General features: G+C 43.3%; 1 protein-coding gene across 2 annotated transcripts in view; it reads left to right on the plus strand.

Annotated features, from left to right (window-relative positions):
• Positions 1 to 16,962, plus strand: part of TCF7 (transcription factor 7) — a gene marked incomplete at its 5' end in the record, with an annotated part of 1,449,389 nt that overhangs the window by 420,286 nt on the left and 1,012,141 nt on the right. The gene's annotated exons all lie outside the window — the stretch shown is intronic.

The raw sequence follows: 16,962 nt of genomic DNA on the forward strand, positions 1-16,962 counted from the left end.
CATTTTTTGAGCCGCCTCAGGATCGGATCGCACAGTGGTTCACACTTGTGCGATCCGATCCTGTGCGAACTGTCAGATCGCACTGCGATATGCGATCAAACTGGGGGTGTCGTTAACATTTCATTGACACCCCCTGCGTATCGCATATGGCAGTGTGAACTGCCTCTTGTGCGGATGTGATGCGGGAACACGCTGCATATTCGCAGCCTTCCCGCATCACACAAATGTGAACTGAGCCTTATACCAAAACTTTTTTTTTTTTCTTAATTAAGCTCCTATATACTGTAAATAATATAATAAATGCTTACCCAGATAAAAGAGTTAATATTCCTTATAAGGTGCAATATTATAATAGAAAAATAAGTGAATAAAAACATCCCTGTCAGCCATAGATATGAATAGGGAGCATAGAAAGACCCCCCTGTATGTGCTGTATGGACGTTTTTAATCACTTATTTTTCTATTAGAATATTGCACTTTATAAGGAATATTAACTTTTATCTGGAGAAGCTTTTATTATATTTTTTTGCAGGCTGCATTGCATGGACAGGACACTGTAGCTCTAATCTCGGCACTCACGTTAACTTCTGCTGCTTCTGTCCTCTTTTCTGCCTCCCCTCGATCTGACTCACTCCCTCACTGACATCAGCAAGAGGGCGGAGAGGAAAGGCAGAGAGGAAAGGAGGGGGGAGGAGGGAGGAGAAGGGAGGGAGGAGAAGGGAGGGGGGAGGAGGGGGGAAGTCACGGAAGTGCAGAGCTGTGAGAGAGAGAGACAGTGAATGCAGCCGTCGGCTTCACACTGCAGACAGCTCGCTGACAAGCGGGGAAAGTAAACAATGCAGCACAACTAATCGACGGAGCAACTAATCGATAATGACAATCGTTGACAACGATTGTAATTATCAATTATTATCGATTTAGTCGATTAGTTGTTTCAGCCCTATTTGTTTCTGTTCTAAAACTTTGCAGATAAAAAATAATAATAATAAATAGGACTTTCACAAAATTGTAACAAGTTTATTTTTCACACACAGTATAGGCCTATTTTCTGAAAGAAATGGTGAGTCTTTTCAGACTGTCCCTTTTTAGCCACAAGTTTTTTGAAAATGCAGGCAAGACCATGAAAATCGATATATTTTTTTACACAAAGTTGTAAAGTAAGATATTTCTAACACACAGTATAGGCACTTAGAATTTCACTCCAAAACACATTCTGCTATTCCAGTATAGTGGAAACACCCACAAAGCGACCACAGTTTGGAAAGCAAACACCCTTTATTATTATTTTCTAAGAGGCGTGGTGAGTCTTTTTTGAATACTTAGGCTTCTTTTACACGGTCCGCTGCGTGCTGCAGTCCATTCTCTGCTCAGCAGGGATCGATCCGCCAATCCTCACTGAGCCGGCACATGACCGCTCCGTCTCCGCACTGTGTGCAGAGAGGGAGGTGTCAGAGCCCCGCTGCTCTCTATGGGGGATTGGATAAGAGCGGACCGCCTGTCAGCTCTCATCTGATCCGATCCCCTTTATGAATGGAAAATAGGGTTTTCATCCGTCCGGATTTCATGGACAGGATCGGATGCGGATTGCAGCAGGTGTCAGCGGACATGTCTCCGCTGACATCGGCTGCCCCATAGGGATGCATGGAGGATCCGATCAGATCCGCCTAAAAAACTAACAGGCAGCTCTGTTCGGATCGTTCGTGTGAAAGGAGCCCAAGTTATATTAAAGGCAGATTTTTTTTTTCTTTTAAAATAACAAACATGTTATACTTACCTGTCTTGTGCAGTGGTTTTGAACGGAGCAGCCCTGATCCTCCATTTCTTGGATCCCCTGTAACCATTCTGCCCCCTCCCCCCCTCTGCTGGGTGCCCCCATAGAAAGCAGCTTGCTATGGAGGCACCTGAGCAGGCTCGCTCATGCTGCTCTGTGTGTCCATTCACACATGAAAGCAGGGTTTGGTCCGTCCCCGCTCTCTCCTCATTGGCTCACTAGCTGTGATTGTCAGTAGCTCTGTCTCAGCCAATGAGGAGGAAGAGACCCAGGAGAACCGCTGCTCTCGTGCACATCGAGATGGGGCTCAGGTAAGTATTAGGGGGACTGCTGCACACAGGTTTTTTACCTTCATGCTTAGAACTTTTGGACACATGGCCTTATAGTCTCATGAAGCACACTTTGATATGTTGCAGAATTCATAGTTGACTCAACTGCAGGCTGGCTAAATACCTAAAGCAGCAAGCCAACCCCAAATCAAAGATTTCTACTGCAATGCTTCACAGTTGGTATTTCTCCTGAAATACTCTTCTGTTTGCCTCAAACATGTCTGCTTTTATTGTGTCCAATGAACTCTTTGATTCATCAGTCTACAGCACAGTTCAGAAGGCTTGATCTTTTTGTATATGTTCAATGGCAAATTGTAGTCTTGCATTAATGTACTTTTTTTGACAGGAAAGGCCTTTTCCTGGGGCAGCTCTAATGCAGGTTTAAATTGATGCATTCTCTTTGTTTTGTAGATGCAAATATGTTGACATCTACTATTGCAGGAGTTTCATGTAGATCCTATAATTGGTTCGGGGTTTTTGGAGACTTCTTTTAGCATCAAACTGTCAACAATTTTCTGGGTTGGTAAAAAAAAAAAAAGGGGGAGGTAGATGGCGCTGCCTGTATGAACCAATATATGTAATAAATATAAATATACAATTCTAATATCAGAGTAAATCTTGAAATTTATGTTTTATCTATAAAATCATAAATTAAAGTGAATAAGTGCGAACACAGCGGGTTGGAACCCTGAAAGTGACTAAGTGACTGTGCAGGAAGAAATAAAGCTTCCTTAGAATGGGCTGCATGCCCTTAACCACTTGCCGACTGCCTAACGCCGATCTACGTCGGCAGTCAGCCCCTCACAGGCAAAGTGACGTAGGGCTACGTCACCAGCTTGTGAGGGTCTAGGAAGCGAGCGCGCGCCCCCGGAGGCGCGCTCCCGCGTGGTCACGGACCCCCCCGCGCGTGTGACCAGCGGACCCGATGTCCGCCGGTCACTCGGCGATCGGCGGGGGAGAGGGAGAATGTCAGGCAGCTTGTGTAAACAAGCTGCCTGTCATTCTCCTCGCTGTAAAGACACTGATAAAACGGATCTAGTATGTAGATCCGTTGATCAGTGTCCTTACAGCTGAAGCCACAGCCAATCACAGTAGAAAGCACGCCCCTAGGGATACACACAGCCCCTCCCTTCCAAATAAAGTTAACCCCTTCACAACCAGTGTATTTTTACAGTAACAGTGCATATGTATAGCACTGATTACTGTAGAAATGTCACTGGTAACCCCAAAAGTGTCACAAATGTCAGTCAAGGGTCCGATCTGTCCGCCCCAATGTCGCAGTACCGCAAAAAAATCGCAGATCGCCGCCATTACGCGTTAAAAAAAAAAACAACAAAAATGACAAAAATCTTTCCCTTTGTTAGTAAACGCGATAACTTTTGCGCAAACCAATCAAAATACGCTTTTTGCGATTTTTTTTTACCAAACATAGGTAGCATAAAACAAATTGGCCGAAAATTTTAAAAAATTTTGATTTTTACTTTTTTTTTGGGGGGAATTTCATATAAAAAAATGTGAAAAATATTGTTATTTTTGCAAAATTGACGCTCTTTTTTTGTTTATAGCGCGTGATCAAAAAATCGCACAGGTGATCAAATACCACCAAAAGAAAGCTCTGTTTGTGGGAAAAAAAGGACGTCAAATTCGTTTAGGTACAGCGTCGCACGACCGCGCAATTGTCCGTTAAAGTCACGCAGTGCCGAATCGCAAAATACCCCCTGGTCAGGAAGGGGGTAAAATCTTCCGGGGCTTAAGTGGTTAAAAGTGCTTAAGTGACTGTGCAAAAGAAGGAATAGCCCCAGGAATTGGGCTCAACTTCCTAAAAATAGAAAGGGTCAAAGAGTGATAGATGTAACTCAGATATACAGTGACTGTAAGTTAAAAACTATAACCAGTAAATAGTGTAGAAACCACTCTGGTGTGGAAAAACACATACGAAGTGTTATACAAATTAAAGTAATTGGTACTTAAAATAAGTCCAATAGGGCGTGCAAAAAATGCAAGAAAAGTTATTGCATATAATGCGATTCACCAAAATCGCATGCACATCAGAACATTCTGATAAAGTGCTAATTTGTGCAAAAAGTGATGAAGTGCTCAGTAATTTCCACAGATATTAAATAAATAAGAAATGCATGTGTAAAAATACTAGAAACTGAGATAAAGTGACCGGGAAGAATATAAGTGAAATAAAATTCCAAACGCTATAAAAATTGCATAGAGTTCTATAAACACAGATGTTTAAAACGGTGCGTTCTAAGTTCCAAAAACACAAATCCTGTAGCAGATGGGGGTCCTAAAAGCCCCCAGTCCCACAACAAAAAACAAAATCAGCAGGAGAAAAGACTCCTGATGACATCGGACAGACGAAACGCGTAGAGCATCATTGCATCACATCCCCCTTCGTGGAACGCACATCCGGTTTAGTGGAACGCACCGCGTCCCGGAAGTGCGCCATCGCTACTGCACCTTACATTGCTGTTTACATTTTGCCTTATGTGAGTATCATTTCAATAAATATTTGGATTTTTACCAACAATATCACACTATGTGAGCCCCTTCTTTCCCCATATACAACCTTGGAACATCTCCGGACCTTGTGAGAATATGATCTTAAAGGGACCAGATTCGGGCAGATTACAGCCTTCATACATAAGGATACCATCCGGATCTGACCAGACCACCCAGGGAAACCGAGGGCTTGGATCTGAGGAGCGGAATAGCCAATTATTACCCACAGGCTTGTTACCCCTGTAGGGGTTCTCACCTCTGGTAAGTGCGGTCCTGGGAGTGCGGGGAGCATCGTTTGACCACTTTACTAAGCACCCCTGAGGAATCTTTAAGGCACCTGCACCGAAGTCTCTTTGGTTATGTTACTCTTGGCACTTTAAGAACTGTCCTATATCTGGTTGTTGCACATATGTTGGACAATTTTTTTCCCTGCTGAACCCGTGTTGTGGGACTTTAGGTCCCCCATATTGCATACATTTTGGAATTCTTTTCTCCTGCTGATTTTGTTTTTTGTGTTGTGGGACTTGGGGCTTTTAGGACCCCCATCTGCTACAGGATTTGTGTTTTTGGAAATTAGAACGCACCGTTTTAAACATCTGAGTTTTTAGAACTCTATGCAATTTTTATAGCGTTTGGAATTTTATTTCACTTATATTCTTCCCAGTCACTTCCAATCTCAGTTTCTAGTATTTTTACACATGCATTTCTTATTTATGTAATATCTGTGGAAATTACTGAGCACTTCATCACTTTTTGCACAAATTAGCACTTTATCAGAATGTTCTGATGTGCATGCGATTTTGGTGAATCGCATTATATGCAATAACTTTTCTTGCATTTTTTGCACGCCCTATTGGACTTATTTGTTTATTACTTTAAATTGTATAACACTTCGTATGTGTTTCTACAGAGTGGTTTCTACACTATTCACTGGTTATAGTTTTTTACTTAGTCACTGTATATCTGAGTTACATCTATCACTCTTTCACCCTATTTTTAGGAAGTTGAGCCCAATTCCTGGGGCTATTCCTTCTTTTGCACAGTCACTTAAGCACTTAAGGGCGTGCAGCCCATTCTAAGGAAGCTTTATTTCTTCCTGCACAGTCACTTATTCACTTTCAGGGTTCCAACCCGCTGTGTTCGCACTTATTCACTTTAATTTATGATTTTATCGATAAAACATACATTTTAAGATTTACTCTGATATTAGAATTGTATATTTATATTTATTACATATATTGGTTCATACAGGCAGCGCCATCTACCTCCCCCCTTTTTTTTACTGATTTTAACCATATATCCTTGGATTATAGTTTTAGAGGTGGGCCGCAGCCAGCTATTTTTCCCAATTTGATATATCTATATCCTAAGCGTGGATTTTTTTACATATTTTAATTTTCTGGGTTGGCCTACCTTGGGACAAATGCTATTTTCCTTACAGTGAATAGACTGGTTTAAATTTGGCAATCTTGTCAAATTCCGTGTCAAGTTTGTAGATATCAACAAACTTCTTTCCAAAATGTCATAGAATGCTTTTTTTATTTGGCATGATGATACCTAACCTCAGCAGCAAAGAGAACACTCTAGTCATTTAAGGTTTAAATAACCCAGGTCCCATCAGCATACTCTCAAGGATCCAATTGGCACCTATTCTGGAATACCGGATTCAAATTTAAAGTGGTTGTAAACTTCAGACATGAAATATAAACAAAGCATATCTCTCCAGTGTGTACTTGTCTCAATTAAGAGTGCTAAGTGTCATTTCTGTCTGCTGCTTCATTCCTCTACTATCAGCATGAATTATTTCTAACAAGTTTTCCTGACACAGTGAAAAACATTGACAAGAGAGGGATCTCCAGCTAATTGACTGCCTCTGCATTGTTCCCGTGTGCTATGTGTACTGCGTTCTTGGAGCTCTCCTCACTAAGTTCTGCAGAGTGTAACTTCAGCTCTCTGCCCCCTTTTTTCTGACAGCTCAGACAAGCCTTTTAAATTCTTCACTTTGAATGCATGTAGAGAAGAGAAAACTGTAGATGCAGAGACTAAAACAAATCCTCCTACATACAGTAAGTTATGCCTGTTTATCACCTAGGGGTAGTCACTTCACTGGGTATATATCGGTTTACAAACACTTTAATGGCTTTAAAAGAGAATTGCGTGACTTTAAAATAACATGCATATATGCTGACCTAGGTGAATGCAGCATCAGTCCCTGACACCTCTACACTGAGAACTACGCTTACAAAGGCCGCTAATCACTCTGCTCTCAATCTTCAGTGAGAAGAGAGCCGATGACTGTCAGTCACCAGCTTTGTGCTCTGCCTTTCACTGGAGCGCCTGGCTGTGGTGGGATCGGCTGGCTCAGGCTCTCAGCTTTGTGCTGAGGGGCTGAGCCAGCTGATGCTCAAGCATCTGGTTGGATCCAGACATTAAGTCCGGATGCCTCCAGAAAGTCACTTCAGCCCACTGTCCGCTTTGCCTGGGTCACAGGAGTGCAGAACAAAGTGCACTCATATAACTCACAGGAAAAGTAGGGCCAAAAAAGATTTGGTCCTGCTTCTGGTGGTAATTGAAGGGGCAATTCATTTTTTTTTTTTACAGTTCTGCTTTTTCATTAATTTAGGTCACGAGAATAAAGTATGCTGCGCTAGTATCAGTGTAGGTGTTTTTTAACTTTATGCTTGGGGCTTATTTAGTTTTTTTTTTTTTTTTAATATTGATTATGAAAATCAATACACCACATCAATTTTATGTGTCATTTGTCCAAATATATTATTTTTGATCTGTAGGCAATGGTTTGAGTGAAAAACCAATGTTTTCCTGTTCAAATATGTTGAAAAGGGAAACTATTCCAGGTTTAGTTGGTGGCAGTTTTTTTTTTTGCAAGAAATTGATTTAATTCCAAATTTCCAATGTCCTCTACAGGATAAATTCAGCTTTTCTTTTTTCTTTTTCGTACATCACGGGACACAGAGCAGGTGGTAATGACTATCTGGGTTATATGCTATCTTTAGGTGAATGGACACTGGCAACCAATAGACAGGAAGTTCCTCCCATATAACCCCTCCCATACAGGAAGAACCTCCGTTTTTTTTTTGCCAGTGTCTTGAAGGTGGTGGTCATGGCCGTTAAAGCTCTTCAATCCTAAGAATGATGTTCCAGTTGAGGGGCACTCTGATTGGATTCATTCGAAATGGCTAAGCGCTAAAAAAATAGTACCTAAGCCTCGACAAAGGAGACCTGTCCTTGAAGGTCCAATGACTGACAAAGCCCGCCATGATGGGTGAAGTTTGGGTCCTTTAAGGATCCTGCGGCGGGACTGGTATGTTTTTTTCCCTTCTTTTTTTTTTTTTTAAACGAGGGAACTCTGTCGTTCTGGTCTTTCTTCCAGTGGCCACTATGGGCAGTGTACTGTTCATGCCTTGTGTACTTCTCAGGAGTATTAGACTGCAGTGTCTTCTCCAGCCACTAGAGGATGCAGTTTTGCTCAGTATGGCCTACTCCTGTATAGACAGGACGCAGGTTTGCTCAGTATGGCCTACTCCTGTATAGACAGGACGCAGGTTTGCTCAGTATGGCCTACTCCTGTATAGACAGGACGCAGGTTTGCTCAGTATGGCCTACTCCTGTATAGATAGGAAGTAGAAGGGCGGCCATTTTTGGTGGACCATGTGGGCTGAAGGCCTCTGAGACATAAATTCAGCCCATGGCTACATTTCTATGGGAGAGCTAGGTGACCAGTCAAGGAATAAGTGTATTTGTATACTTACTGCTTAATCCAGGGGGCTTGTAAAACTGTCTGTCGATACACCCCTGTACGGGTATCCGTGTACTTTAAAGCATTATGTCTCTAGAATAGCGTGCATTTGGTCTGCAGAAACTTATTTTTAGGCTGTTTTAAAGCCGCATTAAGGCTGTATTGGAGCCTATATGCTGGGTGTATCCTGAAAAATCATTTGGGGCCAAGTGCAGTTGAGCGGGTGCAGCATAGTAAACATGTTACATGGCTGCTTACTTGGATAAAACACATGCCTGCTTACTTGCATAGGCGCGTGTTTGTATGGGCACATGCTTGCATACATTAAAAGGTTGCATAAATGCATGGACACGTGTTTTCATGTTTGCATAAGCGCATGGTTGCATATAAGCATGGTTGCATAAACGCATGTTTGAATAGTCACATGTTGCATAAATGCATGCTTGCTAATTGCATAGATGCATGTTGCGTGGATGCATGTTTGCATGGGTACGCATGTTTGCAGGAACACCTGTTTGCGTAAATGCATATTTGCATGAAACTCATGCTTTCATAAAAAGCATATACAGTAAACCCCCCTCCATTGCGGGGGTTACGTTCCGGACCTAGCCGCAAAAAGTGAAAATCCGCGAAACAGAAAAACCCTATTAAAATGCATTGTAGGCATGTTTTTTTTTACTGTCACTGTACGTGTAAAAGCATTTTAAGGTCTTTAAACACACTTTTAACCACTTGCCGACTGCCTAACGCCGATCTACGTCGGCAGTCAGCCCCTCACAGGCAAAGTGACGTAGGGCTACATCACTAGCTTGTGAGGGTCTAGGGAGCGAGCGTGCGCCCCCGGAGGAGCGCTCCCGGACCCCCCCGCGCGTGCGACCAGCGGACCCGATGTCCGCCGGTCACTCGGCGATCGGCGGGGGAGAGGGAGAATGTCAGGCAGCTTGTGTAAACAAGCCACCTGTCATTCTCCTCGCTGTAAAGACACTGATCACACGGATCTAGTATGTAGATCCGTTGATCAGTGTCCTTAAAGCTCAAGCCACAGCCAATCACAGTAGAAAGCACGCCCCTAGGGATACACACAGCCCCTCCCTCCCAAATAAAGTTAACCCCTTCACTACCAGTGTATTTTTACAGTAACAGTGCATATATATAGCACTGATTACTGTAGAAATGTCACTGGTAACCCCAAAAGTGTCACAAATGTCAGTCAAGGGTCCGATCTGTCCGCCCCAATGTCGCAGTACCGCAAAAAAATCGCAGATCGCCGCCATTACGCGTTAAAAAAAAAACAAAAATGACAAAAATCTTTCCCTTTGTTAGTAAACGCGATAACTTTTGCGCAAACCAATCAAAATACGCTTTTTGTGATTTTTTTTTACCAAACATAGGTAGCATAAAACAAATTGGCTGAAAATGTTAAAAAATTTTGATTTTTACATTTTTTTGGGGGGGGGAATTTCATATAAAAAAATGTGAAAAATATTGCTATTTTTGCAAAATTGACGCTCTTTTTTTGTTTATAGCGCGTGATCAAAAAATCGCACAGGTGATCAAATACCACCAAAAGAAAGCTCTGTTTGTGGGGAAAAAAGGACGCCAAATTTGTTTAAGTACAGCGTCGCACGACCGCGCAATTGTCCGTTAAAGTCACGCAGTGCCGAATCGCAAAATACCCCCTGGTCGGAATGGGGGTAAAATCTTCCGGGGCTTAAGTGGTTAAAACAATAGAAACTCATTTAAACACATAAAAGATACTGAGAGACATAGCAAGAGCTATGGAAAACACAAAAATATTTCATTTTAATGATTTATATAGTAAAATAACATTACAAAAAAAAAACGCAATATACCGGGACCGCAAATACTGAACCGCGATGGAGTGGGGGTTTACTGTATGCTTATTTGCCTTAAAATGCATGCATATATGCTTAATTGCCTTGAACTGCATGCATATATGCTTAATTGCCTTGATCCTTGGGGATCCAGCAGATAAAAAGTTGGAATCCTTATTAAAGCTTCCTTTGCTGTCGCTGGCTCTGCTGTTCAACCAGCTATAGCCGCTATAGGGGTTTGCCAATCCTTAAAGGATCACTTTAAAAGGATTACTAGAAGTCTGCCTATTCAGGGGGAATTTTCTGAAGATTTGACTCACACCTTGTGTTTTGCGGTAGATGCCCTTAAGGATTCTATCCAACAGATTTCCCGAGTTGTTCTTCCTTCTGTTCATATGCGCAGAGTACTATGGCTTAATAATTGGTCAGCAGAATTACCTTGTAAGAAATTGACAGCTTTTCCTTAACATGGGGAACGTCTCTTTGGTGAGGATAAATACATTGAGAAGATTTTCAGTGGAAAAAGCACATTTTTGCCTGTAAAAGGATTAAACATCCATCTTTTAAAGCTCTATTGTTACGATACCTCCTAACACGTCAGCTTCTAGGCAGTTCCGACGGCCTCGGCCGTCAGGGGTTAGAAGACCTCAAAATCAAGGTCAGAAAAAACCCTGGGTCCAAAGGCCCCTAAAATCAGATTCCAAATCTGCCTTATAAGGGGGCACCCCCACTCGATCAGTTCGGGGGAAGGCTCCTACAGTTCTCAGAAACTTGAGGAGGAGTGGTGCAGGACAGGTGGGTCTTGTCCACAGTGGCACGGGGCTACATGATACAGTTCCGAGAGTTTCCTCCTCCATGGTTTCTGGGTTCAAATGTCCCTGTTTGCCCAGTAAAAAGGAAGTCCTTGTTCCAGGCCCTGGAACATTTGTGGATACAGGGCGTGATTGTGGCGGTTCTAACCAGCGAAAGGTTCACAGGTTTTTACTCAAATCTCTTTACAGTGCCAAAACCAAATGGCGAGGCAAGACCCATTCTTGATCTCAAAGCTCTGAACCAGTATCTGACCATTCAGTCTTTTCGCATGGAATCAATCCACTCTTTGGTAGCCTCTCTAGGAAGAGGAGATTTTCTGGCTTCCATAGATATCAAGGATGCATACCTCCATGTACCAATTTTTCAGGCTCCCTCAGAGGTTCTGTGTTTTGCAGTAGGGCAGTCCCATTTTCAGTTTGTGGCTCTGCCGTTCGGTCTGGCCACAGCTCCCCTGGTGTTTACAAAAATCTTGGCCCCGGTGTTGGCTCTTCTAAGGTCTCATGGCATCTCAGTAATGTGTTACCTAGACGACCTGCTGATCAAGAATCGGCCAGGACCAGGTCTAAAACAGGATGTTCCTAGGCCGTCCAGTTCTTAGAAGATCTGGGCTGGATTGTGAACTTAGGAAAGTCAGCCTTAAGGCCTGTTCAGGTTCTGGAATATTGGGGTCTAATTCTCGATACTGCTCAGTCAAAGGTTTTTCCTGCCATCAAAAAAGGTTCCGGCCCTGAAGGGTCTGGTGCGGTTGGTATGAGGGAAAAAAAATTCGGAGCAGTCTCTTATGTGCAATTCCACTCCAGACTGTTCCAGAACCATATTTTGTCCGCTTGGAACAAAAAGCTCCGAGCTCTGAATTCCCTTTTTTTTTTTTTTTTTCCCCAAGGGTAAGACAGCATCTGGCTTTTGGCTGGTCCTCAGCATCCTGAGCAAGGGAAAATCTTTACTGCCTGTGACTTGGAAGGTAGTAACCACAGACGCCAGCCTTTTTGGCTTGGGAGCGGTCCTGGAGGAAATCTCTATCCAGGGAAGGTGGTTTCAGGTAGAAAAGGTTTACCCCTCAACACCTTGGAGGTCCAAGCAGCCTGTTTGGCGCTGGTTTCTTGGACGACCAGACTGCGGGGATGTCCTGTCAGGATTCAGTCAAACAACGCGACTGGTGGCTTATAATCAACCATCGGGGGGGCACCAGGAGCCAATTGGTTCAGAAAGAGGTGAACCACATACTGACATGGGCAGAGAGGTATGTTTCATGTCTTTCAGCAGTATTCATCCCAGGGGTGGACAATCGGTGGGCAGACTTTCTAAGTCGCCAGCAATTGTGTCCAGGGGAATGGTCCTTGCATCCCGAGATGTTTCAGCTGATCTGTCAATGTTGGGGTACCCCCGACATCGATCTATTGGCATCCCAAGTTCAACAACAAGCTGCACAATTTTGTGTCCAGAACCAAGGATCCGATCACTGTCGGAACAGATGCATTTCCTCCAATCCAACTAATGCCACGGTTGTTGAGCAGAATTCAGGTGGAAGGGAAGCCGGGGATCCTGCTGGCTCCTGCGTGGCCAAAGAGGCCTTGGTTCGCAGAGGTTGTGAGGTTAGCTGTGGGGGAGCCATGGTTGCTTCCATGTCGACCAGATCTGCTCCCCCAAGGTCCCATATTTCATCCTGCTTTATAGTCGCTGAATTTGATGGCCTGGCTATTGAAACCAGAATCTTGAAGGATCAGGGGATCCCGGGCTCGGTTTTGGCTACATCGATTAATGCCAGAAAACCCGTCTCTAGGAGAATCTATTATAGAGTTTGGAAATCCTATATCTCTTAGTGTGAATCCAAGAAATGGCATTTTTGTAAGTATGTCATTGGTAGAATTCTTACTTTTCTTCGGGTAGTGCAAGGTGAGTTTTGCATGGTTCCACCAATTAAGCCACCCCTGTGTCCTTGGGACCTGAATCTTGTACTCTCGGCACTTCAGAGGCAGCCCTTTGAACCTATCAGGCAGATTCCCTTGGTATTATTGGTAAGGAAATTGGTCTTTTGGTTGCTATAACCTCGGCCAGGAGGGTCTCCGAGTTAGCGGCTCTTTCCTGTAGCGATCCATTTTTGATCCTTCATCAGGATAAAGTGGCCTCATCCACCCTTTTTGCCTAAAGTAGTATCAGGGTTTCACCTAAACCAGGATATAGTTCTGCCTTCCTTTTTCCCACAATCCTCAGACTCCAGAGGAAAGATTGTTGCATTCACTAGATGTGTTTTGTGCAGTTAAAGTCTATTTGAAGTCCTCTGCACGAATCCATAGTACCAATGCTTTTTTTGTTTTGCCAGAAGAGCCTAGGAAAGGCAAAGCGGCAACTACTTCCACTATCTCTGGGTGGATTCGTGAAATCATTGTTCAAGCTTATGGCTTAAAGGGTAAAATTCCGCCTTTTAAGTTAAAAGTTCATTCTACCAGGAGGTTAAGTGCTTCTTGGGCAGTGCATCTTCAAGTATCTGTGGCTCAGATTTGCAAACCTGCTACGCGGTCTTCAGTTCATACATTCACAAGGCTTTTTCAAGTGGATGTTCAAACCTGAGAAGGGGCCCAGTTTGGTATTGGCATGTTGCAAGCAGCACTATAAGTTCCTATTGTTCTTTGCCCAGGGGCAATTATGGGATTCTGTAAACCCTCCCCTCAAGGCATTGCTTTAGGACATCCCAGATAGTCATTATTACCTGCTGTGTGTCCCGTGATGTACGATAAAGAAAATAGGATTTTTCCTACAGCTTACCTGTAAAATCCTTCTCTTGGAGCCCATCACAGGACACAGAGGTCCCTCCCCTCTTTCTGGGATCCTCACTGCTTGCTTGAAAAACTGAGGTTCTTCCTGTATGTGAGGGGTTATATGGGAGGAACTTCCAGTCTATTGGTTGCCAGTGTCCATTCACCTAAAGGTAGCGTATAACCCAGATAGTCATTATTATCTGCTCTGTGTCCCATGATGTACTCCAAGAAAAGGATTTTACAGGTAAGCTGTAGGAAAAATCCAATTTTTTTCCCCCCATTTGTCTAAAAATGAAAAACTGTAATGAAGAAATTGACCATGGCTGCCTACGTGAGGCAAAAGAATCAGAATCAATACTTGTAATAAAAACTGGTATAGTATGAATCCCAACCTTTTATAAATAAATAAGCCCATCTTAGTAGCTCTGTCTATTAAACAATACACCTTTCAGAGAGTTATTGGCATGTAATCTCCCTTGCAATATACAGTGCCTTGCGAAAGTATTCTGCCCCCTTGAACTTTGCAACCTTTTGCCACATTTCAGGCTTCAAACATAAAGATATAAAACTGTAATTTTTTGTGAAGAATCAAAAACAAGTGGGACACAATCATGAAGTGGAACGAAATTTATTGGATATTTCAAACTTTTTTAACAAATATAAAACTGAAAAATTGGGCGTGCAAATATATTCAGCCCCCTTAAGTTAATACTTTGTAGCGCCACCTTTTGCTGCGATTACAGCTGTAAGTCGCTTGGGGTATGTCTCTATCAGTTTTGCACATCGAGAGACTGACTTTTTTGCCCATTCCTCCTTGCAAAACAGCTCAAGCTCAGTGAGGTTGGATGGAGAGCGTTTGTGAACAGCAGTTTTCAGTTCTTTCCACAGATTCTCGATTGGATTCAGGTCTGGACTTTGACTTGGCCATTCTAACACCTGGATATGTTTTTGTGAACCATTCCATTGTAGATTTTGCTTTATTTTTTGGATCATTGTCTTGTTGGAAGACAAATCTCTGTCCCAGTCTCAGGTCTTTTGCAGACTCCATCAGGTTTTCTTCCAGAATGGTCCTGTATTTGGCTCCATCCATCTTCCCATCAATTTTAACCATCTTCCCTGTCCCTGCTGAAGAAAAGCAGGCCCACCATGCTGCCACCACCATGTTTGACAGTGGGGATGGTGTGTTCAGGGTGATGAGCTGTGTTGCTTTTACGCCAAACATAACGTTTTGCATTGTTGCCAAAAGGTTAGATTTTCGTTTCATCTGACCAGAGCACCTTCTTCCACATGTTTGGTGTTCTGTCTCAGCATCGATTGTACCTGTGACCCTCTTGTAGACCTCCAGTCTGTAAGTGTGTGCAGCAGGTTGAATGATGGCTTCAACAGATAGTTTACTCAATGAATAAAGACTCCAGAGGTGTTCTCCAATGCTTCTTTATGCTTCAAGTTAGCAAAGACATAAACATAGAGGCTTTTCCATAGGTAAATTTACAATGAAGTTACACAGCTTCCACACTCTGCAGTCTCCTCATAACAACTAAACAAAATGGCAGATACAGCAGGAAAATGGAGATGGGAGAAACCATCTAGCCAGAACAGCAGGGGTGCTAGGAAGATACCAATATCATAGCATAACATAACATGTAAAAACAACTGCTAGACAGTTAAAGCTGCGTGGCAGCACACTCCCCGCCTGGTATCGTGAGATACCACTACACAATTATTTTCCATAAACATACAATTAACATTGCATACAGTAGAATGATATGTAGCCCTCTCCTCTAAGCTAACTATGCTAGAGGTCTAAGTGACTCCTACACATAACACTGAATCAGAATTTTTTTGGAAGCAGGCATAATTAGGACTGTCTCAGTGACTGGTCTCAGGAAGGTTTTTGGGCTCCCATCCTTTACAATCCTGACTTCCACACTTCGGACCTTTCCATCATCACTAGCAATGGCCTTTGAAATAACTCCAACTGGCCACTGGATCCGATTGGTTTGCTTTTCTTTTAGAAGAACCAGGTCCCCTTCCTTTAAGTTAGGCTTCTGGGTTTGCCACTTTTTTCACGTCCTTGAAGAAGTGTGAGGTATTCCCTCCTCCATCTGTCCCAGAAACAATCTGTAAGGTATTGAGCATATCTTCATTGACGTTTATATATGTCCTTTTCATCAAAGATGCTCTTTGGCGCTGGGATCTGTCCAATTTTCCGGCTCAATAATGCAGCTGGAGTTAAAACAGTTGGACATTCTGGGTCTGTGGATACAGCTGTCAGCGGTCTTGAGTTGATTATTGCTGCGACCTCAGCAAGGAATATAGTAAGTACTTCATGGCTAAGACGTGAAGAACTCACATCAAGCAACATAGAATCCAATATGCGCCTTGCCATCCCAATCATTCGTTCCCATGCTCCGCCCATGTGTGAAGCGTGTGGTTGGTTGAATTTCCACTGGTTTGCAGTGGTGGAGAAGGTGGCCCTTGGAGGTGGCTCTGTCTGAGAAGCTCGCTCCCGCAGGGGTTTGTTAATGCTCTGGGACGCTCTCTCGCTATAATTGAACTGGTTGGTCAGTTTTCTCTCCTTCTTGTTCCTGGATGGTATTTCCTCTCCTTCTGTCCATTCTTCACTAGCCTGAGCGTCAGACTTCCCATCTGTAACTTTGTCTCCCGTCTCTGTGGAGTCGTTGGTCTGAGTCTCTTCAATGACTCCCAACTTCGCTATCTGTCGCCGCGCTTTATCAGAGTCTTCGTGTAACATGTTTCCATCCAGGGAGAAGTGTACGGCCAGCTGGTCCACGATGCTAATGGGTTTGTAGGCCAGTTCCTTAAAACTGTACCTCACAATGTTCTGGGGGGCATGAGGGTTGTTTGCAGTCAGGATACGAGTGAATTCCTCCTTAAGTTTAGCCTCGCTGAGTTCCAGCTGGTTCGGAGGCTTAACCAGAGTCTTGGCCTGCATCCATTTATCAGCTCCATCCCCCATATCTGTGGAGTCATCTTCATCCTCCAAATTTCTTCTTGAGCAGATGTTGGAACTCAATGCTACAACTTCAGGCCGGATTTCCGGATCAGTATCTGGATCCTTCAGGTGGAAATCGATGTCTTCTTCTGAGTTTGTAGAAGACTGGTCCATTAAAAACTTGGGTCTGTTGGAATTGTCCTTGAAGAACTCTTCATCCAAAACCTTGATGAA

This window comes from Pelophylax lessonae (assembly GCF_965119305.1).
Source record: "Pelophylax lessonae genome assembly, chromosome: 4".
Classification (NCBI taxonomy): Eukaryota; Metazoa; Chordata; class Amphibia; order Anura; family Ranidae; genus Pelophylax; species Pelophylax lessonae.